The sequence below is a fragment of the Taeniopygia guttata genome, chromosome 1 (assembly GCF_048771995.1).
Source record: "Taeniopygia guttata chromosome 1, bTaeGut7.mat, whole genome shotgun sequence".
NCBI classification, from domain to species: Eukaryota; Metazoa; Chordata; class Aves; order Passeriformes; family Estrildidae; genus Taeniopygia; species Taeniopygia guttata.
This window is the reverse complement of record NC_133024.1, coordinates 39,582,578-39,600,146: the sequence shown is the minus strand read 5'-3', so window position 1 is coordinate 39,600,146 and position 17,569 is coordinate 39,582,578. Positions and strand designations below refer to the sequence as shown.

General features: G+C 34.7%; 1 protein-coding gene across 13 annotated transcripts in view; it reads right to left on the bottom strand.

Annotated features, from left to right (window-relative positions):
• Nucleotides 1–17,569, bottom strand: part of CNTN5 (contactin 5) — a 592,916-nt gene that overhangs the window by 498,599 nt on the left and 76,748 nt on the right. For 5 of the 13 annotated variants that reach the window (XM_072927359.1, XM_072927347.1, XM_072927349.1 and 2 more), the window contains one exon: nt 10,355–10,439. The exons of the other annotated variants lie outside the window; for them this stretch is intronic. The gene's annotated coding sequence lies outside the window, so the exon portion shown is untranslated. The remainder of the gene's footprint in view (nt 1–10,354; nt 10,440–17,569) is intronic. 13 annotated transcript variants of the gene reach the window in all.

Here is a 17,569-nt window from a genome sequence, read left to right as displayed (position 1 = left end):
AGAAGGTGAGTGAGCATACACATGGTGAGTGCTCAGGCATGCTGAAGCTTTCCCACCAAGTATAATGGAGTAGATAATCACATTCAACATGTCTAATTTGACTTGCTTTGAATATCTTACTTTCCTGTCTCAGTATGTAAAATATATATATTTTGCAATTCAGTGCTTTGGAAGGGCATTGTACATTTTTCTCCTTTTAATAAGTTTAACAGACCTGGATACTTAAGACACTTTTCACTTGATGTCATGTGTAATAAGTATGGTCCCAAGATTTCTTGTCTCATTTCTTCATGTTTTGCTTCTTAAAGGTTTCTTTTTGGTCTTGTTTGCACTTCCTATCTGAATTCTAGACTACGGTTATTAAACCTGTTTACAGGACAGCTCTTTTGGAAATGTTAGCTTATGATTGATGTAGACTATTGAACATTTTTTAATTTCATGTTTATTGCTTCAGGATAGTGGTTAACAAGTTATTTCACAAGCTGATTCCAGTGTGGCACAACATTTCAATGAACAAAATATTATTGCCAAGCCCTATTTAGTTTTGAATATGAGTTTGTGAGTGTTAAATGTCTGGAGTTGATTATCAGATAACCTAAAATGCTGGCAGACTGCCCTGTATCATATAGACAAGTTTTCCACTTTCCCTGTGCCAAACCCTTATATAGCTGCTTCCACATTAGGAACTTAATTATCCCTTCTGCTTCCCATTTCTATCTTTGCACTTGCAGTTACTTTAAGTATACTGATGTAATAGTGATGAACAACAGAGCTGTTTGAATAAGTGCCCACCTATGAATTTCAACACCTGAACAGAAAATTAGGGAAATTAAGGCTACTGTCTTGAACGTCTTATCCATCAAAAGTAAACAGTGGCATACAGAAAGGCTTCTGTCATATCTTTTACAGGATATATTTTTTCTGTTTACTTGAATGTATTTCATGTTAATACTGCACAGAAATCAATGATAGAAAGGATTTTGTTATGCAAAATTAAAACAAATATCTAATTTTGTTGTTTCCTTTTTATTTTCAATGAGTTATGTTAAATAGAGATATTTAAGTAAATATATCTATTAAACTTACATCTGCGTTAATAGGCCTCACAGGCTGTGGGATGGGAGAGGTCACAGAGTCATCTTCATTTAACTCAGTTTTAAAATTTGCTTTGACATTTACTTTTATGCTTCAGGTTCTGTGATTAAACAGAAATGATGAATGAGTTCTATAAATGACTACTCAGTTGTCTGGGCTTCAATGCTGCCACTTGTCCATTATGACCTCTAACTAATTTCCTCTATCACTTTCTCTACTGATTTATTCAGAGTAGTCAATACTAACCCCCAGATATTTCTGAATCCCCACATTTTTCACCCTGTTCAGCTATTGCTCCCTCACAAGGGGGATGATTTAAGGAAATGGAAATCACAATTTAATCACCACAATATAACTGTGAAAGGTGCTAGAGTTCCTACTAGCATTAGATTTGAATTTTTAATTTTAATTGATTTTAAATTTTTTTTATTGATGTGGGACAAATTTATATCAGCCTATCCTAGACATACACAGGTTTGTTGTGTACAGCAGTTACTCAGCTGGGCTCCTCTTATAGTCAAGCAAAGGAAATTATGTCTTTTGGATATAATTTGTGTTATTCTAGATTGACATCCCCATATACACCATTTACTTAAGAGTTACACTGCGTGATCCTTGTGGGCCCCTTCCAACTCAGAATATTCTGTGATTCTGTGAAATTAGTTAGGATGTACAAAAACTTATTTCTTATAAGAGGAACAATCAATTTTTAGACCAGGTATAGATGTTAAAACTTCAGTGAAGAGAGCAGATGTATATGTTTGTGTCTGCTAAGAGAATAAGATAATCCTGCTCTATCCAGATTCTCAGAGATACAAAATTCAAGTAGTTATATAGGCTGGATGCATTTCAGATTAACTTAGTCCCCCTTAAAAAGAGCCAAGACAATGACATCAGAGTGATTAAGATTCTGTTGCTCATTTCCAAAGAAAGGAAACTATCAGGAACCTCACAGACAAGTGATTACAAATTACTATACAATCCTCCTGGCTTTCTCGTTTTCTTGTTGGTAGAACTAAAACTGATTTGATTTTCATTCAATTCATACACATTTCCATGTCTAGGAAAGTTCCCTGTCTGACCATCCAGGAGCCACATCAACAAGTCATGCTTAGATTGAGTTTCATTACCATCTCAACCCCACATTTCCCATAGCAGGGTCTCAGGTGACTCGATCCTTCAAACAACTTAATCTTGATGCAATAAGTAAATAATAAAATAGCAGCTCAAGCTGGTGCCTCCGAGGAGGGACCCCAAACAAAGGAAACCAGGGGCTTTTGTACCCTGTCAGTCTAAATGCAGGAATGTCTGGGGTCATTGGCTCCTGCCATCTCTGAGTGTCCTGTCACCTGCCTGGGCCACAGGTCCCCAGGCCCTTCACTGTGCTATGGGTTGGCAGTTCTGGCCTCTTGGCTCGGGCTCTCACCACACACAGCTCATCTAAGGTTGACCATTGAGTTGTGTGCACCAAAAATCCTTTCTCAAAAATCCAAGGCAGATGTCCAAATTTTGTCCACATTGTTAATATAATTGCACTGAAAACGGTCCTTTTTCAGGATGTCCTAAGACTAAAAGTTGGTCATATTGTGAACAAGCTGAACATATTTGGTCTTCTGGGCAGTCTGAATTCAGCCTGAACCCTGGGAAGGGAAAAGAGAGGAAAATTAAATTGGTCCTGGGGAACAGTCCATGGTCCACCTAGAAACTAAGTTTTATCATCTTCTGATGGTAGCAAGGCCAACTCAGAAAGAGTTCTGCTATGTTCCCACAACCAGCAAGCAAAGCTGGGGGCTACAAATATGTATGTGTCTGCTCCATGTGGCACTGAAAATGTAGCCAGGCAGTTAAGACTTTTTATGAAAGAAAGAGTGGAGAAATTTAACACACAAACATTTAGACAGCCACTTTGTAAAAAGTGAGGAAGCCTTCCTGACTTGAACAACGAAAGATGCAGGAAAGTTTAAAGAAAAGTCTGTGGAGATGAGCAAAATGAGCAAACTGGATTCACTGACTATTTAATCATCACTAAAGACATCTTTTATGCTGCCACTCTACTATTTCTCTTTCAGAAAATGAGTGATTTCTCTTAATTGCATTGGAATTTATCTTCTGATTTATGGCAATGAAACTAGAACTCTTGATGAAGTATTTAAAATCTTTGAATAAGTCATTATGATATTTCTTTTTATTTTTTATTTCCTAAATGATCTTCACAACTGACTGCAATTGGAATCCAATAATTGATTTTTGAGTCATTATCTTTTTCAAATCAGTAAACTCTTTAGATTCTGTTTAACAATGAATTCTGTAAGACAAACATGGAAAAGACCATTTTAACTGGTTCTCTGAAAGACTGAATTATTAACACCTACAGTAAATGTCTTAAAATTGATTTGTAAGAAGAAACTTTTCACTGTTAAACAATATTTCATTTCCTATGGTATCACCAGTCTTCTCCTCCTTCTGCTGTGTTTGGCTGACTCTATGAAAGCGGTGGCTATTACAATTTTTAAACCCTTTCAGATAAAAGGTCATTATTACAGGATTATACATGTTGATCTATTGCTTGGTGATTTTCATTTGACAATGCAACTTTTTCTTTCCATATTCAACACTTGAAATTGTTTTATGAAATCAAGATATTATTTTGCTTCTTCTGACTACATTGTGCTCAGACCTCAGGCAGAGAAAACTACTCTATATTTTTGTATTCTGGAGAGCTACTCAACCACCAACTTTGTTTTGAGACAGGATTAACATCTATTCTATATCTCTTAGTATTCAGAACAAGCTGGTCTTCAATCAGAAACTTGTTATTAAAAAGGAAAAATATTCCTGAGAAAAATAACCAATTCCAAATGAATTTAAACCACATTGGTTACATCGTAGATTATTTGGAAGAAAACCAATTGCTTTTGACAGGACAATTTTTTACTGTGAGCAACAACATAGTCAAACCCATACTGAATTATCATTTTGTTTTGAGGTATATACCTGAATAACACAAACTTCAGAAAACAAGGAAAACTCAAGTTTCTAGCTTTTAGTTGCTAATAAAGCCTTCATCTACCCAGATTATTTCCAGACTAGTAAAATCTGGAGCCTTCAAAGATTTTGTAATCCAAGCACCATATATCCACCATGTGTTTAGAACAGATGGTTAGTAGGGCAGCTACAATAGTTGATTAAATAGGCAACAATATTAAAATAATTCCAAATATGGCTTTTAGGGAAAGATCTATACTCTGGTATTCAATTTAGATTATCGAATTTATCTACATAATCACTGGCCAAAGCTGTTGATATGACCCAGTTTTGCATGTACGTCGTTCCAGATGGATATTGTCAGTAATACATTCTTAATCCGATTCTTAATCTGTGGTAAATGGTTAGAATTAAATTCTCTGATCACTGTAAAGGTCTTATTTGAGTTCCATGAAGCATGTTTGTCTTCTCACATAAAAAGGTTAATGTGAATAAAAGATCTGTATACTTTGAGGGAAACTGCAGAGTCTTTGTTGGATTTCTGTTTGAATAAATCCATACCTGGTTATCAGCACTGTAAATGGGGCTTTAGTGAAAATTGCGTGTATAATTCTGCCAACCCATGCTAAGTAGAGTTAGGACATTTGCTAGTTGTAACTGTATAGGATCTGAATAACTTTGATAAAATACAGAGAATAAAAAATTTGTTTACTTTTTGAAGTGTTGTGGCTCATTGTTACTTGGAGCAGCCCAAGTCTTCTGATTCTGCCACCACTTTCAACACCAAGCATCAGCACTCTGGTGGAAGTAAAATCCCAGATGGACGTGTTTGGTTGTCATTCCACCCTGTTAGAGGTCAAACTAGAGAGGAGATTATTAAAATTCTTATCATAATGACATGTTGCATTTCTCTGGCTTTCCTATTCCTCCCCACCTCAGCAAAGAGTTAAGTGATCAAAAATGTGGAGAAGAAATGCTAGGTATTTCTTTATATATATCACCTGTGTCACTTAGTGTTTCCTGTGAGGCAGAAGTGCTCAAATGCCATCTTTCCTCCAACTGCTGATGATTGTTTTTTCAATTGTTACCCAATGCAAAATATTAATGACTCTGAGGGACATTACATCTATGGATACTGCAGAAACTTCCTATCCATTTTATCTTTATCTGGCTCCTCTTTATGTCACTAATATTTGGTTGGTGCTTTATTTCTGCAGGCAATGAGAATCTGGATGGCAGTGTTTTCTGTTTCCTGGTAAAACAACAGGTACAGCTGTGCATCACCAGCATATGTCAGGCAGTTAAGCCTGTAGCATTTTATAATACCACTGGCTGGTTTAGCACATATGTTGAACAGGGAAGAGGAAAAAACTCTATTTTTCTGAACCTGTAGGGGATAAAAATACTTCTGCTTGTTGACAGTATTGTCACAACTGGGATTTATCTAAAAGAAAGGAGTGTAATCCTGGGTGATCCGTTCTTTCAATTCCTTCTGAATAGTTGATATAATATTGCAGTACTGTATGGAAGACATTGTTATAGAAAGTCAATAGATACTGGAGGAACGGTGTGAATGCCTTTGCTCTGTCTTTGGCTAAGAAGAGATAATCTCTGGGGATGAATGTCTCTCTCTCTCTCTCTGTATTAAAAGTTCTGAATATGGGAAATGGCATAAGGCAAATGCTGAAGGAGATAGTTAGAAACTATTTTCAAGACACTTAGGCATGACCAGTGGATAAAAGACAGAGTACTTAAGCATCAGCTCCAGTAAGTGCAGAATGTCTGTGCTGCTGCTCAGAGTGTACTAAAACATCTTTCTGCTTATTTGTTTTCAGTTTCCTGACCAAGTAAAGGCATTCTCAAAAAAATTGTAATCTAAACCAAAAAAACCCACTGCCCCCTAACAAAAAGAGCAAATCTTCCCAAACTGTGCATTTATCAACTAGCAGTCTGAATTTGTTAGTGATGGTGTCACAATCACTTGACTGTCTAAAGTGTATTTTATTTTATGCAAAGCTTGAATCCCCCAAAGTTAACACCAGAACTAAATGCTAAACACCTCTTTTTGATATGTGTCAGCTAAATTGCTTCATATCTGTAACCCAGTGTTACATCTCATGATGGAATAATAACGAGAAAATGGAGGACAGGGGCGCAACTATTAAGCAACTTTGAATTTTTTTTGTAATATTACACCACAATCCTTCAATAATCATATTCTACATCTAATGAACTTAAATGCTCACAAGAGAGATGGTCATAATTATGTTTTTTACCTTCCTGAGACATTATCTTGCCTTGTCTGGAGCCTCACCTGGAGTTTCCATGGCTCATGAAAGCAATGCCTTTGCAAAGTGTCTCTATCATCTTTTCCTCTATGATCCTTCACAAAACAGGAAATTCTCCTCAGACTAATGTGAAGGCCACTGATTTGAATTAGAGACTGTCCTGATTTTAACTGGGATTGGGTTAATTTTCTTCTTTTTGCATGATTCATTGTTATTCATTCATCACACAGATTCACCTCTGCAGGCCATATTATTTACAGCTTTTAAAGAAATACTGATTAAAGGTCAGTGTAAGACACAATGTGCACACATTTATGCAAGGGTTTTGCTATTATTTTGGAGAATAACAATTGGATCTGTGAGCTCAAAATAAAATTCTTGCATTTCAAACAATGACATAAATGACATGAAATGGGAGTAGGGACCTGTTTCATGTCAGTGATATTTCATGTTTAGCCAAAGAAGTTGTTGCTGCTTGCATTTTGCCATTTTTAGTTTTCTCATGGGCACAACGTTTTGTGGCTATAGAAACAGCAAAGAAAACTACTCTGTTTGTTGGAAACCTATTATTCAGATATTTTGTTTTGGTTTGGTTTTTGGGGTTTTTTTATCATTGTTTTTGTTTCCCCCATGATGTTGCTTCTTTGCCTGTATCTCTGGTCTGAAGCCTTGAAAGCTGGCGCTCTAGGGGTTTTATTATTTCAGTGCAATGCTATTTCAGGGAAGAGAGGGGAGGAAAGTCTTATTCAGCTATGCTGAAGAATAGCCAAATAAGACTTTTGCTTGGCAAAATTTGCTTTCTCATCTGAGTCCATGAACAAGCATAGTCCCCTGCTCACAGTTAGTGGAAGTGGAGAGGGGAGGAACAGATGGGGTGTAGGAGACAGGGGGGCCAAAACTGTGCCACAATGCAGCATGCCAAGCAGCAATTTGGTCTTCCCCATGAACTGCTAATTAGAAAACAATTAAAACAGCAATATTCACAGTGGTGTCGGTAATCTCACAGTTATGGGAATTATCCCACGATCTAGTAAAATTAAATGAGAATTTTGATGCTAGCTATTTTGTCCTATTTGAGGAAATTGCCTTATTCTATAGATCTTTCAAGATGTTGTTTTATTGTTTTTTTGCTTAGGGAGGACTGTAAGTGTACACATCACTTTGCAAAACAAGCTGAGTGACTAATGCATGCCTCAAAGAATCTGCAATGGATTTAAAAGAGGTATGAAAAACAACTGTTCAGAAAATAGATGGGTACTCTTAAACAAAAAATAGAAAAAAATAGAAAAGTAGAAGACATCTAGATAGGCAAAGAAATATTTGCTAAAGAGTTTTGGTAGAGTATCACCAGTACTATTGTATAAAGCTTTGCTGAGGCAGAAGTAGTCATGTCTAATCTGGGAGCTGTGCTTCACTGTGGTGTTCTGTGATGAGCAGCTCCTGTGTCTAGCAGGGTGGGTGGACACCTGCAGGTATCTCATACCTTTTCCCTGTACCCAGTCATGAAATAACAGAGGAGACTATTCTGAAATGAAATGCAGCCTCTAGACAACACAGCTGTTCTCTGCCATTGGCACTAGTTTCAATTCTTCAACCATTAATTGCAGCTCTAAAATCACTGGGGCAAAGATTTCCAGCAGCTCTGAACTGATAACTGACTCTAAACACAAATCCCTATGGTTCCTGGCAGAAATTGCCTGTATGAATCTGGAAGCTCCAATATTGTATTTTCTTTAAAGCACCTGGATTTTCTGCTGTGAAAATAAGAACTTGGATCTATTTTGAACTGCTATTAATGATGCCATCAAAGTTTACCTCTTCATGGCAAGAAGTACAATATGCTCTAGAGTTGGCTGCTCTGGAACTGCTACACAGCAGCTCTGGAAAATTACGGCTGCAGACACATTTTCATACTTCAGGCACACTTGTAAGAAGGACCAGGTTGAGGATTTAAATATTCTGATAGCACTTTCGGTAGGAAGACTTTCTCTGATTCTGCAGGCAGAGCATACAGACATCCTGGACCCAGATATTTCTAACAAATCATATCAACTTCTAATTGAGGACTTGACTTGTTTACATCTATCCAAGATCACAAAAACTTGTCAGAATATCACAAACATCAAAGTAACATCTATTTTGCACAGAAATTGAACGATGTGGGAAAAACAAGATCTTGTCCAATGCCTATTGAGTTAGGATAAATATTCTTTAAAACATCTATTAATTTCAGGTTACTTAGGGTTCCGCTAACTGAACTGAACTGATTTATTTATGTTATATTTTACACAAAAATAGTTGTAGAAATCTAGGTTACACAAAAATATCTGCATTTTTGACATGAAAGGCTGCACATAAAATGAAACAGACATTCTGCTTAGTTTTGTGTGTAATATTTTATGCCGGATTTAGGTTTTGCTATGTTTAAATTTTGCATTTTGGATTCATTTTAAACTGCCAGTAAAGAAAGAGGGGAAGAGCAATACATTCCTGGCTTGATTTAGTCCTTCTGTATTTTAATACAAGGGTTGAAATAGGTATTAATCCAAACCAAACCCATTTATTCCATGTGAAACACATCTACTTGTTTAAATTAGTCAGCAACTTTGTGTTCTAATTGAATACACAGAGAAGTCTTCTGGGGCAGCATTACTTCTCTACAGTACCTGTTTAGTGAAGCAAGGCAGCTTGCATTGAGCATTCCGGAACTGGGTCTCTGTGCTAACCATAACAGGAAATGATGGGATTTAATTAGAATTAAATGTTAATTGCTCGATAATATTGAAGTAAAAAAATCATCTGTAGTATTTAAGCTGTTAGTTATGTAAAAGTCATAAAGGAGGTCGACTTATTAAAAGATTTAATTAAGTAAACAGGTCTTCATGCCAAAGTCAGCTTTCCAGTCTTATGGAACAACAGCCCAATTATTCTGCTGGGTGTACTTAACTTGTTTGTTGTTCAGTTTCAAGCCTGTGTAAAGCAAAGAAGTCAAGAATGTGCCTAAGCACCAAATAGATTTAATCTAATTCATTAAGACTTAAATTTAGGTCCATTATAAATTCCCTGCCAAAGCAAGAACTAAATGTTGCAACCAGTGTGATGTTTAACATCTGTGGGTGTAATTCAGCCTTAATTTTAAGAAGTAGTTTCATTCATACATATTTTAAATTGGTGAAAAACATACTATCTAATTAAAAAAACCCAAACTTATATAGCTTCAGTACTGCATCTGAGAGCCTCATCATCTTGAATATATATCTTAGGGAGTAGCACTAATTCCATTGTGGAGCCAAGAAAGTGTAGAGATGAAGTAAAGGTAAAAGCATGTCTTGTCAATTTGGAAGAAGTAATATTTGAGTCTAACATGCCAAACATCCTTGTAGATGATTTTGTAAGAATTAAGAGCTGAGAAAGAGATTCACAAAAACCACTATGTTAGTCACCATGAATGGCTAATGAAGGAATGACATTTACTGATTATATATTGAAATCCATTTTCTGAAAAGACAATGCCACCATTGCCTTGATATAGTCAATGAAACCGACTAAAATCTGCAGCCTTGAAGCAGTCAGAATAGACAGTGGCTGAGGGACTGTCAGGGGAGACTGGATTCAAACTGGGAAGCTTCGAATTCAAACAAGGGTAGGGATTTAAATTTCATTTAACTCCAGTAAGAATATAATCATATGGCTAAAGAAATGAGGAAAATACACCTAACTCCACTTGCCTTCAGAAACTCACATTTTCAAAGTGAGGTCCTACCAGGAATAGGGAAAGACTAGTATTTAACACAGAGAAGCTACCAGCTTCATGGAGATTTTTTGTGGGGCTGTGAGTGTCAGCCAAAATAGAGAAATTTAGGAATCTCACTGATAGAGGGAACAACAACACAGAATTTTCAGTCTTGGAAAATGAAAGAATTAGACAGCAGCAGATATTTTTGGATCCAAAATAATTGTTAAAAATTGTATTTTATTAGTCTAACCTTGAGTGACTTTGCACATATCTTCCAGTTCTTAGGTTGCTAGCCAAATCCCTGGTTGTTTCCAAGGTAGTCTGCAGACATTAATCTATTGAAGAGAGTACAAAACGAGACAAAAGCTAAATGTTGAGTATTTGAGACTACAATAAAAAACTCAGCATAGAAATTTTAATACCCTCCTGGTTGCCAGTAATCAAGCAAGGCAGTGAAAATATTGATTTTTCCTGAAAGGTCCATTAAAAAGGGAGAGTATTATAATTTTAGTTTATATTTCCATACAGAAAAAAGCGCTACCTGGGGAGACTAAATATGCCAATGCTATTAAATAATAAAGCTACTAGACAAGTTAATATTCCTCAGAGAGTTTCACTACACAAAACAGAAGTTGGGTTTCACATTTCTTTCATCAGTAAGACTCTTCTATTTTGGAAGTGCAAGCATAATGTCTTTGCTTTGTGTATATCAGTGGAAAAAGCAAGCAGTACTGATGTACTTGATTTTGAGTCTGAAGTTATACTGAACCATGCCACATGCTCAGTGTGGACAGTGCTACCTGCACGTTACAAGATTATGCATCTGTGGCTTAATCAGGAAAACTGGCTTAATATTGCCCTAATTTATATGAACATAAACTTTTCAGCTCTGCTTCTATGATATTCAGGTTAACAGTGCTTATACCTGCTTATTTTCCCTGAATGGTTAAAATATGTCAAGTAAATAAACATTCTGTTGTTTCTTTTACAGTTATATCACTGGAGATATGGGGTACTTTTACTTATTTTTATATACCTCTTTTCATAGTTCTGTGAAATCAAGACTGTGTTTGCTTCAGCTTTTAAATAAATTGACATGGCAATTCACCTTAAACACTAGTGATGCTGAGGATGTGCAATCAGTGTTGCCACCAGCACAGTGGGCAGGCTGTTCAGGCACTTTGGTTCCTCTTCAGGACAGCCTCTCACTCACCTACGAACTGATTTCTATTACCAGACTTGACTGTCTTACTCTAGTCCTGGCACCCTGTCATGTTAAAGTTCATTTTTCCAGTGAGTTCCTTGTAATTTTTAAAATATACACTGCAGTGCAGAGCTACTTGGAAATCCCACAATGAAGGAAGGAGGTTGCTTAAAACCCCAGCATCCAAGTTGTTCTGTCACTTTTGCCTTATTACTTGTCAAAATAATTGAAACACAGTGTTGACACCTGCCTTTTTTATTGGTGTGTTCTATGGAATTTTATGTTTTCTTCTACGCATTTCATAGATCCTCACTCTTGCTTTCACTAGTGAAACAGCAGAGAATACTTTGAATATTGGAATGAATATTTGCTATGAATCTTTACCTCCTAGGAAATTAATAGCACTATGGGAATTCCTTAATTTTCACTGTACTTACTCCTTATTTTAGTATTAGGAATATTCATATAAACTCCAAATCAATATAAATTAAATGATATCACTATCATGAATAATGATATTGGGATAGAAAAAGATATGACATCTGGAAGCCAGTTTCAGTGGAATTATTATGATTACTAAGTAATTCCTTTGGTGATAGATTAAATATACCAAAAATATAGCATCATATTTATAAAATTCACATACAAATAGGTGTGGATGTAAACTGTAATGCTTAATAATCTCTCTTGATCTTTACTACAAGAAAGTGATTGAAATTCACATCTTAAAGGCGGAAAGAGTGGAGATCAGAAAGGTTAAAAGCCTGCCAGATGTAGTAGAGTTTGTTGATGGTCAACCTGAAATTGGAATCTATAGCTCATAATTGCTGTCCCTGTACAAAATTTTCTGCTGGAAGAGAGCTTCCTACCAGAAGAAAATCTCAAACCTTCCCCAAAACTTACCCACCAACACCCTCCACCCTAAACATTTACAACTCTCTAAAAATTTTTTTCTAGTCTTAGACTTCATTCATCTTAAGTCTTTGAGAATGAACAAACGAAGGCGTTTGCAAAACAAGAATGAATTTTATCCCAGGACTTGAAATTAACAAATAAATACATAATAACAAATATTTATGTGAATTTCCATTAAGAATAATAAACTGCTATGAAGATAGAGTTAAAAAACAAGTAGGAAAGAAGATAAAATGTGATCAGGAGAGCTCTCTGTTTGCCCTAGGACAAAAAAAAAAAAAAAAAAAAGACAGACATATTGCTAAAAAAAGAAAGGCATGCATCAGGAAATGAATTTGAATAAAATGCTAAGGATAAAGAGAGAAAGCATGTCATGAAACAGTAAGCAGAAAGCCCTCTAAAAGTTCTGGTGTATTGTAGTTTCCTCACAGAACCTGAATCAAATGTTTTTTAAGCTTTCATCTCATTCACATCAGTGAAATTTTTTACAGGAAGTCTGTACTGCAAGAGTAGTGCATCCATGCCTGACTTGTGAGGGTACCAAAGATATCTCCAGAAGAAATGGCTAGATCTAGAAAATTCTGTGTCCTTGCAGTGTTGTCTAGTGATTATTTAACATTGTCTTCCAGAGTTCAAGGGTACTTGGGCCTATTAAACACTTCAGCTTCAAGACTGACCCTTTTCATTTGGTAACACTCTTGAAATTCTTGCAATATTTTAATGAATTACAGATATCAAAATTCTTGGAATTCATGCTACAGGTGTTGTCTTTAGAATATTTCACAGTGCATTTGTTATCTTCTAATTTCTCTTCTCCCATTCTTAAAATGATATTGTGAATACTCCAATGCCTTTCCTTGAAAGTGCTGTGGAGAGGGAAAAGTAAAGTACTGCTCAGTACCACATGCTCTGCAGGCTACACCATCAGTGCTCTAACCTATACATTTATGGAGTGTAACATACTAAGTGAAGAATTTCTTACAGCAAATGGGGGTTGTGTGGTAGAATCTATGATGCTTATTCCATCTTAATTATTATTATTATGATGAAAACACATTTCTAGTTCAGTTTTAATCTGAAAAGATATTTGTCTTGTGCTATTCACTTCAACACATTTCTATGCTTCTCACATCTGCCACATCTGTCAGAATTCTATTCACATTTCCTGACAGTTTCCATCATTATGTAATGAAACCATTTACTTTTAATGGGGATGTGATGAAAAATTACACAGGAAATTAATTTAACTAATTTAGTAGTTTTAGCACTATAACCTAAGTTAGATTTGAAGGACATGTAGATTCAGGGGTTGGTTTTTGTATCATCATTAAACTAATTTAATAATTTGATAAGCAATTTTGATATATCAAAAGGAGAAAAAATGTACTAGGATATGCATTGTAACACGGTCAGGCCTTTCATGTAGTCCTGAAATATAGATGGTAAAGAATAAAATAGCATCTTTTTAGGACATGCTAAGTAAATACATCTATCACTACAGAATACCACTACTTGGAAGTGTACTACAGGTAATAAAAATATATTTTCTGAATGAATCTGAGATACAAATTCCTGTGATATTCTGATGAATATATTAAACTCTGAACATTCAGATGTTTTAATATGGTAAACAATTTAAAGAAGTTAAAAGACGTATTTCACATGTACATCTTTGTTCAAAAAAATTAACATAAAACTAAAGTAGGTAAGGTTTTATCAAATACTTCTAAGTTTTTCTTATTATTATTCATCAAAAAATATTCATCAACAGTACCTTTATCTGACCTTTCAGATATGAAATCAGAAAAAAATAATAAATTGATAAGCATTCAAAACAGTTGTACTACTGTCATAAAAAGTTATTAATATCAAAATATATGTTTAAATTATGTTAATATATTGATCCTCTTTTTGTCATCTCCAGGAATCTTTTTTACAGTCCTTCCACTATATACAGAAATAGATATTTCTATATGTCCATATTAGTGCTGTATTTTAATTACTACACATGTAAAATGATATCAATACACATATATGTATGGCATGTGAACACACCTATTTATTTCAAAAAGGGAAACACTGAGCCACAGAAAGAGAGCAGGAAACCCAGACTGTATTTACATTGTGTGATGAAAAGTTCAATTATGCTATAATAAGTAGTCTGGGTGTTTGTAAGGTGTTCCAATGTGTTTTAAAAAAAAAATTTATATGCTTTATTTTTTTTATAATCTGTGTGATATAGATGTGGATTAAAAAAAGCTACCAATTAATACATAGTAGTGCACAAAATCAACATAGTGATTGCCATGACAGAGAAGTCTATCTATAAAATAAGGAAAAATAGAATGTATTCAGTGTTTTGAAGAAACCATTTGTGAAACCCCTCTACCTGGGTACTTAGACACGACAACTGACACACTTTTTATGTAAATCATTCACTTTATTTTACCTCTCCTCAAGACATTCCTTACCACAGTATGCAAGGGGCTCTTCCAGGACCTGTTACCTCTGTGGGACCAGGAGATATGAAAGGCAGCCTAAGTCAAGGGGACCCATCTGTGAACTCAAAATCTTAGACCTGTATACTCAGTGGTTTAACTAAGATTGCTTTATACATCTAAATGCACAAAGGTTCTGATTCATGAGGAGGAGAATTTAGTAATCTCTTTTTTGGAAAAGCAAGTCCCAGCAGTGGGAATATTGGACTAGAAATAAAAAGACATGGGTATTTTTTCACATATGCAACATCTGCCAGTTTTCTCATAATGGATTTCATCTGATCACATGTAGAAAGACTTCCTTTAGCTTTGTACTACAGTTAATAAATGTTCATAGACACTTATAGTAATAAATTAATCTCATCCTATTATTGCATGTAAAATACATGGGGGTGAATCATGCCTTTCACTCCTCTACAGTCAGTTTGTTTCTATCAAAAATGAAAATAATATATAATATTAACCATGGTATGGATTTCTACTTTATAAGTATAAAGAGATAAGAGATTAATTCTAATAGGAGATTTGCTTTGCCTTGTTTTTCTGTGAAATGGGAGAATAATATCTCCTTCCTGCTTTTCTTTGTCCATGCTATTATCTATGCAGACTGCCCATTTGACATTTATGGTAGCAGCACCCACAGTAAACAAGACTAACATTTACTAATAACTCAAAAGTTACTAGAAGTCAGGCCTGCTCAGTGTGTCATATTATATAAAAGTGAAACGTAAAATTACAAATAATTCAAACAATTTTATTTTTATTTGTTTTATTTTTTTCAGTCTATATTTTGTTCATTATTTATTTTATATATGAGTACCAAATAATTTGGGTTTTTATATAAAGTATTTCAACATTTTCACACACAGAAAGACAACTTGTGTAAATTATATTTTGCAATATAATGATCAGAAGTTTGTTTAAATTGACATTAATAGTTGGGCAGTTATGCCTGTAATATTATTTTACATTATTGAATACATTTATTTTGCAGAAATTTCACAGATAAAATTAATATTACCTTATTGTTTAAGATACACATTTACTGTGTCTATAATGAAAAATCTTATGCAGACTACATCTTGAATGAAAAATAAATATGATTAATGCCAGTGGTCTGAAATCCTCATTAGGAATGGGGAAAGGGTGAGCCTGGAAGAGATCCTTACATCTTCCCATAGAGGGATTTCTAACTTAAGAAGAAATAAAGCAGAGACATACAAGACAGATGAAGTCATTCAAACATGGATGTTACTGATACATCTTCCACCTCACCTAAAAACCTTTAGTTTTTAAACAGTGACTGCCCGGTACTGCTTTTAACATGATGGGGAAAGGTTCTGCATTATGTTATTATAACTGTAAATAGAATGAGCTGATAAAAGTTGTTGTGTATGAATTAGGGCAGCATTAATCTAGTTTTTTTCTGATTAAGCCAAAAATGCAGATTTTTTTAATGGGTAGATGACATTGTCCGCACAGAGCATGTGACATGGTTTAGCTTAACTTCAGACTCAAAATCAGGTAGAATAGTATTGTTTGCTTTTTCCACTAATATATATAAGGCAGAGACAATATGCTTTCACTTCTGAAAGAGAAAAGCCTCACTGATGAAAGAAATGTGCAAATCCAACTTCTGGAACTGTTTTTTGTAGTGAAACTCTCTGAGGAATATTAACTTGTCTAGTAGTTTTATTATTTAATAGCCTTGGCATACTAAATCTTCCCAAGTGGCACTTTTTTTTTTTTTTTTTTTTTTTTTTGTGCAGAAATATAAACTAAAATTGTAATACTCTCCCTTTTTAATAGACCTCTCAGCAAAAATCAATATTTTCACTTCCACTTTTTGTATAGTTATATGACTGTACAGTAAGCAACAAATCTAAGCAGAAAGCAAGAGAACTGGATCCTCTCCAAAGAAATTCAGTGAGTCATGAGCAAAATAACTCAATACAATAAAGAGATGCCTTATTATCTTGTATTCTCATTAGTATTTATCTTAACTAATTGGAATTCAGGTTCTCCAGGGGCAGGGAATATTTTTGAGTCATTGTGAGTATTCTGATAGAAGAGGATCCTGACCTCCCTTAGTGTATCTCGGTGCTATGTCAGTATATGTAACACTGTAGTATATGTATACTACACTGTAGTATATGTAACCTCTGCAAAAAACAGAGACACATCATGTGAATACTTTGTCTCTATTTATATCTATTAAGAAAAAATTTTCAAAGTGTTTTCTGATGGCTACATTTCTTTTAAATAACTTCAAATTTCTCTGATTATCCTCACAGAGAAAGATGTTCTTTATGACACTTTAATAGACATTACTGATACAAAAAATACCAAAAGTATTTATGATGCAAAACATACACTAAGCTTCCTATAAAATACAAATAAATAAATCATTTCAGTGTGAAATTCTTTGTCTTCATATGCCTTTTGTAACTTCTAAGAACATCATTCTTGTCCCAGTCAATAAGCTGGTAAATCTAAACTTCAGTCTTTTGCTGGGCCTACAGAAGAAAATCAAGTTTCAGTCAGTCACTTAAAGTTTCCCTCCTCTATCACCATTGGTCTCCAAATAGATTATCACCTCAATAATTGATTTTCAATCTGTTTTACACCACTCACTTTCTTCATTTATCCTTTAATGTAAAATCACTATATCATCTCTGAATATGTGTAATCACAATTGTTAAGTGCAGATAATATGCCACACATTCAATTCTAAATCAATATTACTGTGCCCATTATTGTATGTTTGGCAAAACCTCACTGATCAATAAGAGCCAGCAACCACTGTGAGAAAATTAGAGCTGTTTCACAGAGGCAAGATTCAAGTGCA